Source organism: Oncorhynchus mykiss, chromosome 22 (assembly GCF_057628025.1).
Source record: "Oncorhynchus mykiss isolate SJ-2025 chromosome 22, ASM5762802v1, whole genome shotgun sequence".
NCBI classification, from domain to species: Eukaryota; Metazoa; Chordata; class Actinopteri; order Salmoniformes; family Salmonidae; genus Oncorhynchus; species Oncorhynchus mykiss.
The window spans coordinates 56,343,721-56,355,575 of record NC_143043.1 but is presented as its reverse complement, the minus strand read 5'-3'; positions in this window follow the sequence as shown (position 1 = coordinate 56,355,575).

Below are 11,855 nucleotides of genomic sequence, written 5' to 3'. Positions count from 1 at the left end.
TATTGATACACCTGTATCTTTGTAGTGACTGGGTGTATTGATACACTGAGTTAGGAAGGACGTCTGTATCTTTGTACTGACTGGGTGTATTGATACACCTGTATCTTTATAGTGACTGGGTGTATTGATACACTGAGTTAGGAAGGACGTCTGTATCTTTGTAGTGACTGGGTGTATTGATACACCTGTATCTTTGTAGTGACTGGGTGTATTGATACACTGAGTTAGGAAGGACGTCTGTATCCTTGTAGTGACTGGGTGTATTGATACACTGAGTTAGGAAGGACGCCTGTATCTTTGTAGTGACTGGGTGTATTGATACACTGAGTTAGGAAGGACGTCTGTATCTTTGTAGTGACTGGGTGTATTGATACACCTGTATCTTTGTAGTGACTGGGTGTATTGATACACTGAGTTAGGAAGGACGTCTGTATCTTTGTAGTGACTGGGTGTATTGATACGTCTGTATCTTTGTAGTGACTGGGTGTATTGATACACCTGTATCTTTGTAGTGACTGGGTGTATTGATACACCTGTATCTTTGTAGTGACTGGGTGTATTGATACGTCTGTATCTTTCTAGTGACTGGGTGTATTGATACACCTGTATCTTTGTAGTGACTGGGTGTATTGATACACCTGTATCTTTGTAGTGACTGGGTGTATTGATACACCTGTATCTTTGTAGTGACTGGGTGTATTGATACACCTGTATCTTTGTAGTGACTGGGTGTATTGATACACCTGTATCTTTCTAGTGACTGGGTGTATTGATACACCTGTATCTTTGTAGTGACTGGGTGTATTGATACACCTGTATCTTTGTAGTGACTGGGTGTATTGATACACCTGTATCTTTGTAGTGACTGGGTGTATTGATACACCTGCATCTTTGTAGTGACTGGGTGTATTGATACACCTGTATCTTTGTAGTGAATGGGTGTATTGATACACCTGTATCTTTGTAGTGACTGGGTGTATTGATACACCTGTATCTTTGTAGTGACTGGGTGTATTGATACACCTGTATCTTTGTAGTGACTGGGTGTATTGATACACCTGCATCTTTGTAGTGACTGGGTGTATTGATACGTCTGTATCTTTCTAGTGACTGGGTGTATTGATACACCTGTATCTTTGTAGTGACTGGGTGTATTGATACACCTGTATCTTTGTAGTGACTGGGTGTATTGATACACCTGTATCTTTGTAGTGACTGGGTGTATTGATACACCTGTATCTTTGTAGTGACTGGGTGTATTGATACACCTGTATCTTTCTAGTGACTGGGTGTATTGATACACCTGTATCTTTGTAGTGACTGGGTGTATTGATACACCTGTATCTTTGTAGTGACTGGGTGTATTGATACACCTGTATCTTTGTAGTGACTGGGTGTATTGATACACCTGCATCTTTGTAGTGACTGGGTGTATTGATACACCTGTATCTTTGTAGTGACTGGGTGTATTGATACACCTGTATCTTTGTAGTGACTGGGTGTATTGATACACCTGTATCTTTGTAGTGACTGGGTGTATTGATACACCATCCAAAGTGTAAATTATTTCACAAAACTTAAAGGGATATTTCACTTTTTTTTAAATATATATATATATATATATATCTTTTTTTACCCCATCTACCAATAGGTGCCCTTCTTATTTAGGCATTGGGAATCCTCCCTGGTCTTTGTGGTTGAATCTGAGTTTTAAATTCACTGTTTCCACTGAGGGACCTGTATGTATGGGCTACAGAGATGAGGTAGTCATTGTTAAGTCATGTTAAATGTAGTCAGGTGGTAAAAGCACATATCTCCAACACCAGACACGGTGTCAACACCATCATTAAGGTTTCTGAAGACACGGTGTCAACACCATCATTAAGGTTTCTGAAGACACGGTGGTGTCAACACCATCATTAAGGTTTCTGAAGACACGGTGTCAACACCATCATTAAGGTTTCTGAAGACACGGTGTCAACACCATCATTAAGGTTTCTGATGACACGGTGGTGTCAACACCATCATTAAGGTTTCTGAAGACACGGTGTCAACACCATCATTAAGGTTTCTGAAGACACGGTGTCAACACCATCATTAAGGTTTCTGAAGACACGGTGTCAACACCATCATTAAGGTTTCTGAAGACACGGTGTCAACACCATCATTAAGGTTTCTGAAGACACGGTGGTGTCAACACCATCATTAAGGTTTCTGAAGACACGGTGTCAACACCATCATTGAGGTTTCTGATGACACGGTGTCAACACCATCATTAAGGTTTCTGAAGACACGGTGTCAACACCATCATTAAGGTTTCTGAAGACACGGTGTCAACACCATCATTAAGGTTTCTGAAGACACGGTGTCAACACCATCATTAAGGTTTCTGAAGACACGGTGTCAACACCATCATTAAGGTTTCTGAAGACACGGTGTCAACACCATCATTAAGGTTTCTGAAGACACGGTGTCAACACCATCATTAAGGTTTCTGAAGACACGGTGTCAACACCATCATTAAGGTTTCTGAAGACACGGTGTCAACACCATCATTAAGGTTTCTGATGACACGGTGTCAACACCATCATTAAGGTTTCTGAAGACACGGTGTCAACACCATCATTAAGGTTTCTGAAGACACGGTGTCAACACCATCATTAAGGTTTCTGAAGACACGGTGTCAACACCATCATTAAGGTTTCTGAAGACACGGTGTCAACACCATCATTAAGGTTTCTGAAGACACGGTGTCAACACCATCATTAAGGTTTCTGAAGACACGGTGTCAACACCATCATTAAGGTTTCTGAAGACACGGTGTCAACACCATCATTAAGGTTTCTGAAGACACGGTGGTGTCAACACCATCATTAAGGTTTCTGAAGACACGGTGGTGTCAACACCATCATTAAGGTTTCTGATGACACGGTGTCAACACCATCATTAAGGTTTCTGAAGACACGGTGTCAACACCATCATTAAGGTTTCTGAAGACACGGTGGTGTCAACACCATCATTAAGGTTTCTGAAGACACGGTGTCAACACCATCATTAAGGTTTCTGAAGACACGGTGTCAACACCATCATTAAGGTTTCTGAAGACACGGTGTCAACACCATCATTAAGGTTTCTGAAGACACGGTGTCAACACCATCATTAAGGTTTCTGAAGACACGGTGTCAACACCATCATTAAGGTTTCTGATGACACGGTGTCAACACCATCATTAAGGTTTCTGATGACATGGTGTCAACACCATCATTAAGGTTTCTGAAGACACGGTGTCAACACCATCATTAAGGTTTCTGAAGACACGGTGTCAACACCATCATTAAGGTTTCTGAAGACACGGTGTCAACACCATCATTAAGGTTTCTGATGACACGGTGTCAACACCATCATTAAGGTTTCTGAAGACACGGTGTCAACACCATCATTAAGGTTTCTGAAGACACGGTGTCAACACCATCATTAAGGTTTCTGAAGACACGGTGTCAACACCATCATTAAGGTTTCTGAAGACACGGTGTCAACACCATCATTAAGGTTTCTGAAGACACGGTGTCAACACCATCATTAAGGTTTCTGAAGACACGGTGTCAACACCATCATTAAGGTTTCTGAAGACACGGTGTCAACACCATCATTAAGGTTTCTGAAGACACGGTGTCAACACCATCATTAAGGTTTCTGATGACACGGTGGTGTCAACACCATCATTAAGGTTTCTGATGACACGGTGGTGTCAACACCATCATTAAGGTTTCTGAAGACACGGTGGTGTCAACACCATCATTAAGGTTTCTGAAGACACGGTGTCAACACCATCATTAAGGTTTCTGAAGACACGGTGTCAACACCATCATTAAGATTTCTGATGACACGGTGGTGTCAACACCATCATTAAGGTTTCTGAAGACACGGTGTCAACACCATCATTAAGGTTTCTGAAGACACGGTGTCAACACCATCATTAAGGTTTCTGAAGACACGGTGTCAACACCATCATTAAGGTTTCTGAAGACACGGTGTCAACACCATCATTAAGGTTTCTGATGACACGGTGTCAACACCATCATTAAGGTTTCTGAAGACACGGTGTCAACACCATCATTAAGGTTTCTGAAGACACGGTGTCAACACCATCATTAAGGTTTCTGATGACACGGTGTCAACACCATCATTAAGGTTTCTGAAGACACGGTGTCAACACCATCATTAAGGTTTCTGATGACACGGTGTCAACACCATCATTAAGGTTTCTGAAGACACGGTGTCAACACCATCATTAAGGTTTCTGAAGACACGGTGTCAACACCATCATTAAGGTTTCTGAAGACACGGTGGTGTCAACACCATCATTAAGGTTTCTGAAGACACGGTGTCAACACCATCATTAAGGTTTCTGAAGACACGGTGTCAACACCATCATTAAGGTTTCTGAAGACACGGTGTCAACACCATCATTAAGGTTTCTGAAGACACGGTGTCAACACCATCATTAAGGTTTCTGAAGACACGGTGTCAACACCATCATTAAGGTTTCTGAAGACACGGTGTCAACACCATCATTAAGGTTTCTGAAGACACGGTGTCAACACCATCATTAAGGTTTCTGAAGACACGGTGTCAACACCATCATTAAGGTTTCTGAAGACACGGTGTCAACACCATCATTAAGGTTTCTGATGACACGGTGGTGTCAACACCATCATTAAGGTTTCTGAAGACACGGTGTCAACACCATCATTAAGGTTTCTGAAGACACGGTGTCAACACCATCATTAAGGTTTCTGAAGACACGGTGTCAACACCATCATTAAGGTTTCTGAAGACACGGTGTCAACACCATCATTAAGGTTTCTGAAGACACGGTGTCAACACCATCATTAAGGTTTCTGAAGACACGGTGTCAACACCATCATTAAGGTTTCTGAAGACACGGTGTCAACACCATCATTAAGGTTTCTGAAGACACGGTGGTGTCAACACCATCATTAAGGTTTCTGAAGACACGGTGTCAACACCATCATTAAGGTTTCTGAAGACACGGTGTCAACACCATCATTAAGGTTTCTGAAGACACGGTGTCAACACCATCATTAAGGTTTCTGAAGACACGGTGGTGTCAACACCATCATTAAGGTTTCTGAAGACACGGTGGTGTCAACACCATCATTAAGGTTTCTGAAGACACGGTGTCAACACCATCATTAAGGTTTCTGAAGACACGGTGTCAACACCATCATTAAGGTTTCTGAAGACACGGTGTCAACACCATCATTAAGGTTTCTGAAGACACGGTGTCAACACCATCATTAAGGTTTCTGATGACATGGTGTCAACACCATCATTAAGGTTTCTGATGACACGGTGGTGTCAACACCATCATTAAGGTTTCTGAAGACACGGTGGTGTCAACACCATCATTAAGGTTTCTGAAGACACGGTGTCAACACCATCATTAAGGTTTCTGAAGACACGGTGTCAACACCATCATTATGTTTTCTGATCACTGACAGCGATGTGTATCGAGTGTATGGAGGAGGTCAATTACCTGGCAGTGTGGTAACAGGACAACAACATCTCCCTCAACGTCAGAAACGAGAAAGGAGGTGATCGTGGACTACAGGAAACGGAGGGCCGAGCCCCACATCCACATCGATGGGGCTGACAGTGAAGAGGGTAGAGAGCTTCAAGTTCATCGGTGTCCACAATCACCAACAAATGATCATGGTCCACACACATCAACACAGTCATGAAGAGAGCACGACAACGCCTCTTCCCCCACAGGAGGCTGAAAAGATTTGCCATGGGTCCTCAGATCCTCAAACAGTTCTACAGCTGCACCATCGAGAGCATCTTGATTGGCTGCATCACCGCCTGGTATGGCAACTGCTCAGCCTCCGACCGCAAGGCATTACAGGGGGTACTGCCAAGTACATCACTGGGGCCAAGCTTCCTGCCATACAGGACTTCTATACAGGACTTCTATACCAGGCGGTGTCAGAGGAAGGCCCGAAAAATGGTCGAAGACTCCAGCCACCCAAGTCATAGACTGTTCTCACTGATACCGCACGGCAAGTAGTACCGATGGAACCAGCAGGACCCTGAACAGCTTCCACCACCAAGCCATAAGGCTCACTGACTGCTAAATAGTTAATTAAATAGTTAACCAATAGCTACCCGGACTATCTGCATCGACACTTTTGGCACATACTCTTTTCACTCATCACATACCCTGCTGCTACTGTCTATTATCTATCCTTTACCCCTACCTACAGTATACTGCTGTTACTGTCTATTATCTATCCTTTACCCCTACCTACAGTATACTGCTGTTACTGTCTATTATCTATCCTTTATCCCTACCTACAGTATACTGCTGTTACTGTCTATTATCTATCCTTTACCCCTACCTACAGTATACTGCTGTTACTGTCTATTATCTATCCTTTACCCCTACCTACAGTATACTGCTGTTACTGTCTATTATCTATCCTTTACCCCTACCTACAGTATACTGCTGTTACTGTCTATTATCTATCCTTTACCCCTACCTACAGTATACTGCTGTTACTGTCTATTATCTATCCTTTACCCCTACCTACAGTATACTGCTGCTACTGTCTATTATCTATCCTTTACCCCAACCTACAGTATACTGCTGTTACTGTCTATTATCTATCCTTTATCCCTACCTACAGTATACTGCTGTTACTGTCTATTATCTATCCTTTACCCCTACCTACAGTATACTGTTGTTACTGTCTACTATCTATCCTTTACCCCAACCTACAGTATACTGCTGTTACTGTCTATTATCTATCCTTTATCCCTACCTACAGTATACTGCTGTTACTGTCTATTATCTATCCTTTACCCCTACCTACAGTATACTGTTGTTACTGTCTACTATCTATCCTTTACCCCTACCTACAGTATACTGCTGTTACTGTCTATTATCTATCCTTTATCCCTACCTACAGTATACTGCTGTTACTGTCTAGTATCTATCCTTTACCCCTACCTACAGTATACTGCTGTTACTGTCTACTATCTATCCTTTACCCCTACCTACAGTATACTGCTGCTACTGTCTATTATCTATCTTTTTATTATAAAGAAGAATAGAACATTGTTTCTAAACACTTCTACAATAATGTTACCGTGATTACGGATAACCCTGAAGGAATCGTGAATGAGTGAAAAAGTTACAGAGGGTCAAATGTCAGACATGCTAACCTCTCACCATTACCAAAAGCAGGGGAGATTAGCATGTATTGGGGAATGACTTTTGACCGTCTGTAACTTTCTTACTCAACCCCTGATCAATGTCTTGTTTATAACACACTAAAATGCCAGGCCAAACTCCACAGTGTGTTTTATATAGAAAACACTAAAAGAGAAAACTAGCTGGGATCACGAACGTGGAGCCCTGACACACACACACACACACACACACACACACACACACACACTATGGGGAGAGGTTGGGTCGTACCCAGAGTCCTGCAGAGATATCGTATAAATGCCAATCGTTAGCTGGCTCTTTTATAGTTTATGGGTTTTCTCTAACCAAAACCAAAACCGTCTCTTTCTTGTTAATTATTTTCACATATAGCATAAATCACTATTGTATATTATATATCACTAATGTATAGCATAAATCACTATTGTACAGTCGTGGCCAAAAGTTTTGAGAATGACACAAATATTAATTTCCACAACATTTGCTGTTTCAGTGTCTTTAGATATTTTTGTCAGATGTTACTATGGAATACTGAAGTATAATTACAAGCATTTCATGTGTCAAAGGCTTTTATTGACAATTACATTTAGTTGATGCAAAGAGTCAATATTTGCAGTGTTGACTCTTCTTTTTCAAAACCTCTGCAATCCGCCCTGGCATACTGTCAATTAACTTCTGGGCCACATCCTGACTGATGGCAGCCCATTCTTGCATAATCAATGCTTGGAGTTTGTCAGAATTTGTGGGTTTTTGTTTGTCCACCCGCCTCTTGAGGATTGACCACAAGTTCTCAATGGGATTAAGGTCTGGGGAGTTTCCTGGCCATGGACCCAAAATATCGATGTTTTGTTCTGAGCCACTTAGTTATCACTTTTGACTTATGGCAAGGTGCTCCATCGTGCTGGAAAAGGCATTGTTCATCACCTTATCTTCTCCGGACAAGCTTTTTTCCAGATGACCCAAACAATCGGAAAGGGGATTCATCAGAAAAAATGACTACCCCAGTCCTCAGCAGTCCAATCCCTGTACCATTTGCAGAATATCAGTCTGTCCCTGGTGTTTTTCCTGGAGAGAAGTGGCTTCTTTGCTGCCCTTCTTGACACCAGGCCATCCTCCAAAAGTCTTCGCCTCACTGTGCGTGCAGATGCACTCACACCTGCCTGCTGCCATTCCTGAGTCAGCTCTGTACTGGTGGTGCCCTGATCCCACAGCTGAATCAACTTTAGGAGACGGTCCTGGTGCTTGCTGGACTTTCTTGGGCGCCCTGAGGCCTTCTTCACAACAATCGAACCGTTCTCCTTTAGGTTCTTGATGATCCGATAAATGGTTGATTTAGGTGCAATCTTACTGGCAGCAATATCCTTGCCAGTGAAGCCCTTTTTTGTGCAAAGCAATGAAGATGGCACGTGTTTCCTTGCATGTAACCATGGTTGACAGAGGAAGAACAATGATTCCAAGCACCACCCTCCTTTTGAAGCTTCCAGTATGTTACAGTGCCTTGCGAAAGTATTCGGCCCCCTTGAACTTTGCGACCCTTTGCCACATTTCAGGCTTCAAACATAAAGATATAAAACTGTATTTTTTTGTGAAGAATCAACAACAAGTGGGACACAATCATGAAGTGGAACAACATTTATTGGATATTTCAAACTTTTTTAACAAATCAAAAACTGAAAAATTGGGCGTGCAAAATTATTCAGCCCCCTTAAGTTAATACTTTGTAGCGCCACCTTTTGCTGCGATTACAGCTGTAAGTCGCTTGGGGTATGTCTCTATCAGTTTTGCACATCCAGAGACTGACATTTTTTCCCATTCCTCCTTGCAAAACAGTTCGAGCTCAGTGAGGTTGGATGGAGAGCATTTGTGAACAGCAGTTTTCAGTTCTTTCCACAGATTCTCGATTGGATTCAGGTCTGGACTTTGACTTGGCCATTCTTACACCTGGATATGTTTATTTTTGAACCATTCCATTGTAGATTTTGCTTTATGTTTTGGATCATTGTCTTGTTGGAAGACACATCTCCGTCCCAGTCTCAGGTCTTTTGCAGACTCCATTAGGTTTTCTTCCAGAATGGTCCTGTATTTGGCTCCATCCATCTTCCCATCAATTTTAACCATCTTCCCTGTCCCTGCTGAAGAAAAGCAGGCCCAAACCATGATGCTGCCACCACCATGTTTGACAGTGGGGATGGTGTGTTCAGCTGTGTTGCTTTTATGCCAAACATAACGTTTTGCATTGTTGCCAAAAAGTTCAATTTTGGTTTCATCTGACCAGAGCACCTTCTTCCACACGTTTGGTGTGTCTCCCAGGTGGCTTGTGGCAAACTTTAAACGACACTTTTTATGGATATCTTTAAGAAACGGCTTTCTTCTTGCCACTCTTACATAAAGGCCAGATTTGTGCAATTTACGACTGATTGTTGTCCTATGGACAGAGTCTCCCACCTCAGCTGTAGATCTCTGCAGTTCATCCAGAGTGGTCATGGGCCTCTTGGCTGCATCTCTGATCAGTCTTCTCCTTGTATGAGCTGAAAGTTTAGAGGGACGGCCAGGTCTTGGTAGATTTGCAGTGGTCTGATACTCCTTCCATTTCAATATTATCGCTTGCACAGTGCTCCTTGGGATGTTTAAAGCTTGGGAAATCTTTTTGTATCCAAATCCGGCTTTAAACTTCTTCACAACAGTATCTCGGACCTGCCTGGTGTGTTCCTTGTTCTTCATGATGCTCTCTGCGCTTTTAACGGACCTCTGAGACTATCACAGTGCAGGTGCATTTATACGGAGACTTGATTACACACAGGTGGATTGTATTTATCATCATTAGTCATTTAGGTCAACATTGGATAATTCAGAGATCCTCACTGAACTTCTGGAGAGAGTTTGCTGCACTGAAAGTAAAGGGGCTGAATAATTTTGCACGCCCAATTTTTCAGTTTTTGATTTGTTAAAAAAGTTTGAAATATCCAATAAATGTCGTTCCACTTCATGATTGTGTCCCACTTGTTGTTGATTCTTCACAAAAAAATACAGTTTTATATCTTTATGTTTGAAGCCTGAAATGTGGCAAAAGGTCGCAAAGTTCAAGGGGGCCGAATACTTTCGCAAGGCACTGTATTTGAATTTAATCAGCATGACAGAGTGATCTCCAGCGTTGTCCTCATCAACACTCACACCTATGTTAACGAGATAATCACTGACATGATGTCAGCTTGTCCTTTTGTGGCAGGGCTGAAATGCAGTGGAAATATTTTTGGGGATTCAGTTAATTTGCATGGCAAAGAGGGACTTTGCAATTAATTGCAATTCATCTGATCACTCTTCATAACATTCTGGAGTATAAGCAAATTTCCATCATACGAACTGAGGCAGCAGACTGTGTGAAAATTAATATTTGTGTCATTCTCAAAACTTTTGGCCACGACTGTATGTTATATATTACCAACGTACAGCATATACGCTAAGACGTACACATGAGAATTCAGAAAGTGGTTTCCTCAAAAGTTTATGGTGCCTGTCAAATATGATTATCATCAATCAAACTACCAAATGGAATGGAACTGTAGAGAGAGAGATGGAAGGTCTAAATTATAACTTCTCTTTTCTTGTCTCTTTTAGTAATTGCAATTGACTGAGAGTACAGTGACATACGTGTATCCTGAGGCGGCAGGGTAGCCTAGTGGTTAGAGTGTAGAGGTGGTAGGGTAGCCTAGTGGTTAGAGTGTAGAGGCGGCAGGGTAGCCTAGTGGTTAGAGTGTAGAGGTGGTAGAGTAGCCTAGTGGTTAGAGTGTAGAGGCGGCAGGGTAGCCTAGAGTGTTGGACTAGTAACCGAAAGGTTGCAAGTTCAAATCCCCGAGCTGACAAGGTACAAATTTGTCGTTCTGCCCCTGAACAGGCACTGTTCCGTCATTGAAAATAAGAATTTGTTCTTAACTGACTTGCCTAGTTAAATAAAGGCAAAATAAAATAGAGAGAGATCACTGATTTGGTCTAAGGCACTGCAAGAGGCGTCATTACAGTTCGAATCCAGGCTGTATTTGGAGTCCCATAGGGCGGAGTCCCATAGGGCGGAGTCCCATTTGGCCGGTTAAATAAAGTGAGTTTAATCTACACCCCTGTTTATTCCATGTTGCTGTACCCTCTACTTCCAGCAGAGGGAAGCAAACTCATGTCTATGAGAGAATAAGAGAGAAAGTCCCTGCTGGATGGCATCTAGGCATCTACACACAGCCCCAGAAAGGGTCAGACAGCGGGCTCAGAAAGACACAAGTAATGTACATGAACAAAAAGTGTATGATGTTTGACAGAGAGGGAGAGAGAGAGAGGTAAGAGAAAAGTGGAGAGAGAGAGATCTGAGAGACAAGGCAAGAAGGGCATTCTATGCCATCAAAAGGAACATAAATTTCAACATAACAATTAGGATTTGGCTAAAAATACTTGAATCAGTCATAGAGCTCATTGCCCTTTATGGTTGTGAGGTCTGGGGTCCGCTCACCAACCAAGACTTCACAAAATAGGACAAACACCAAATGGACTGCACGCAGAATTCTGCAAAAATATCCTCCGTGTACAACGTAGAACACCAAATAATGCATGCAGAGCA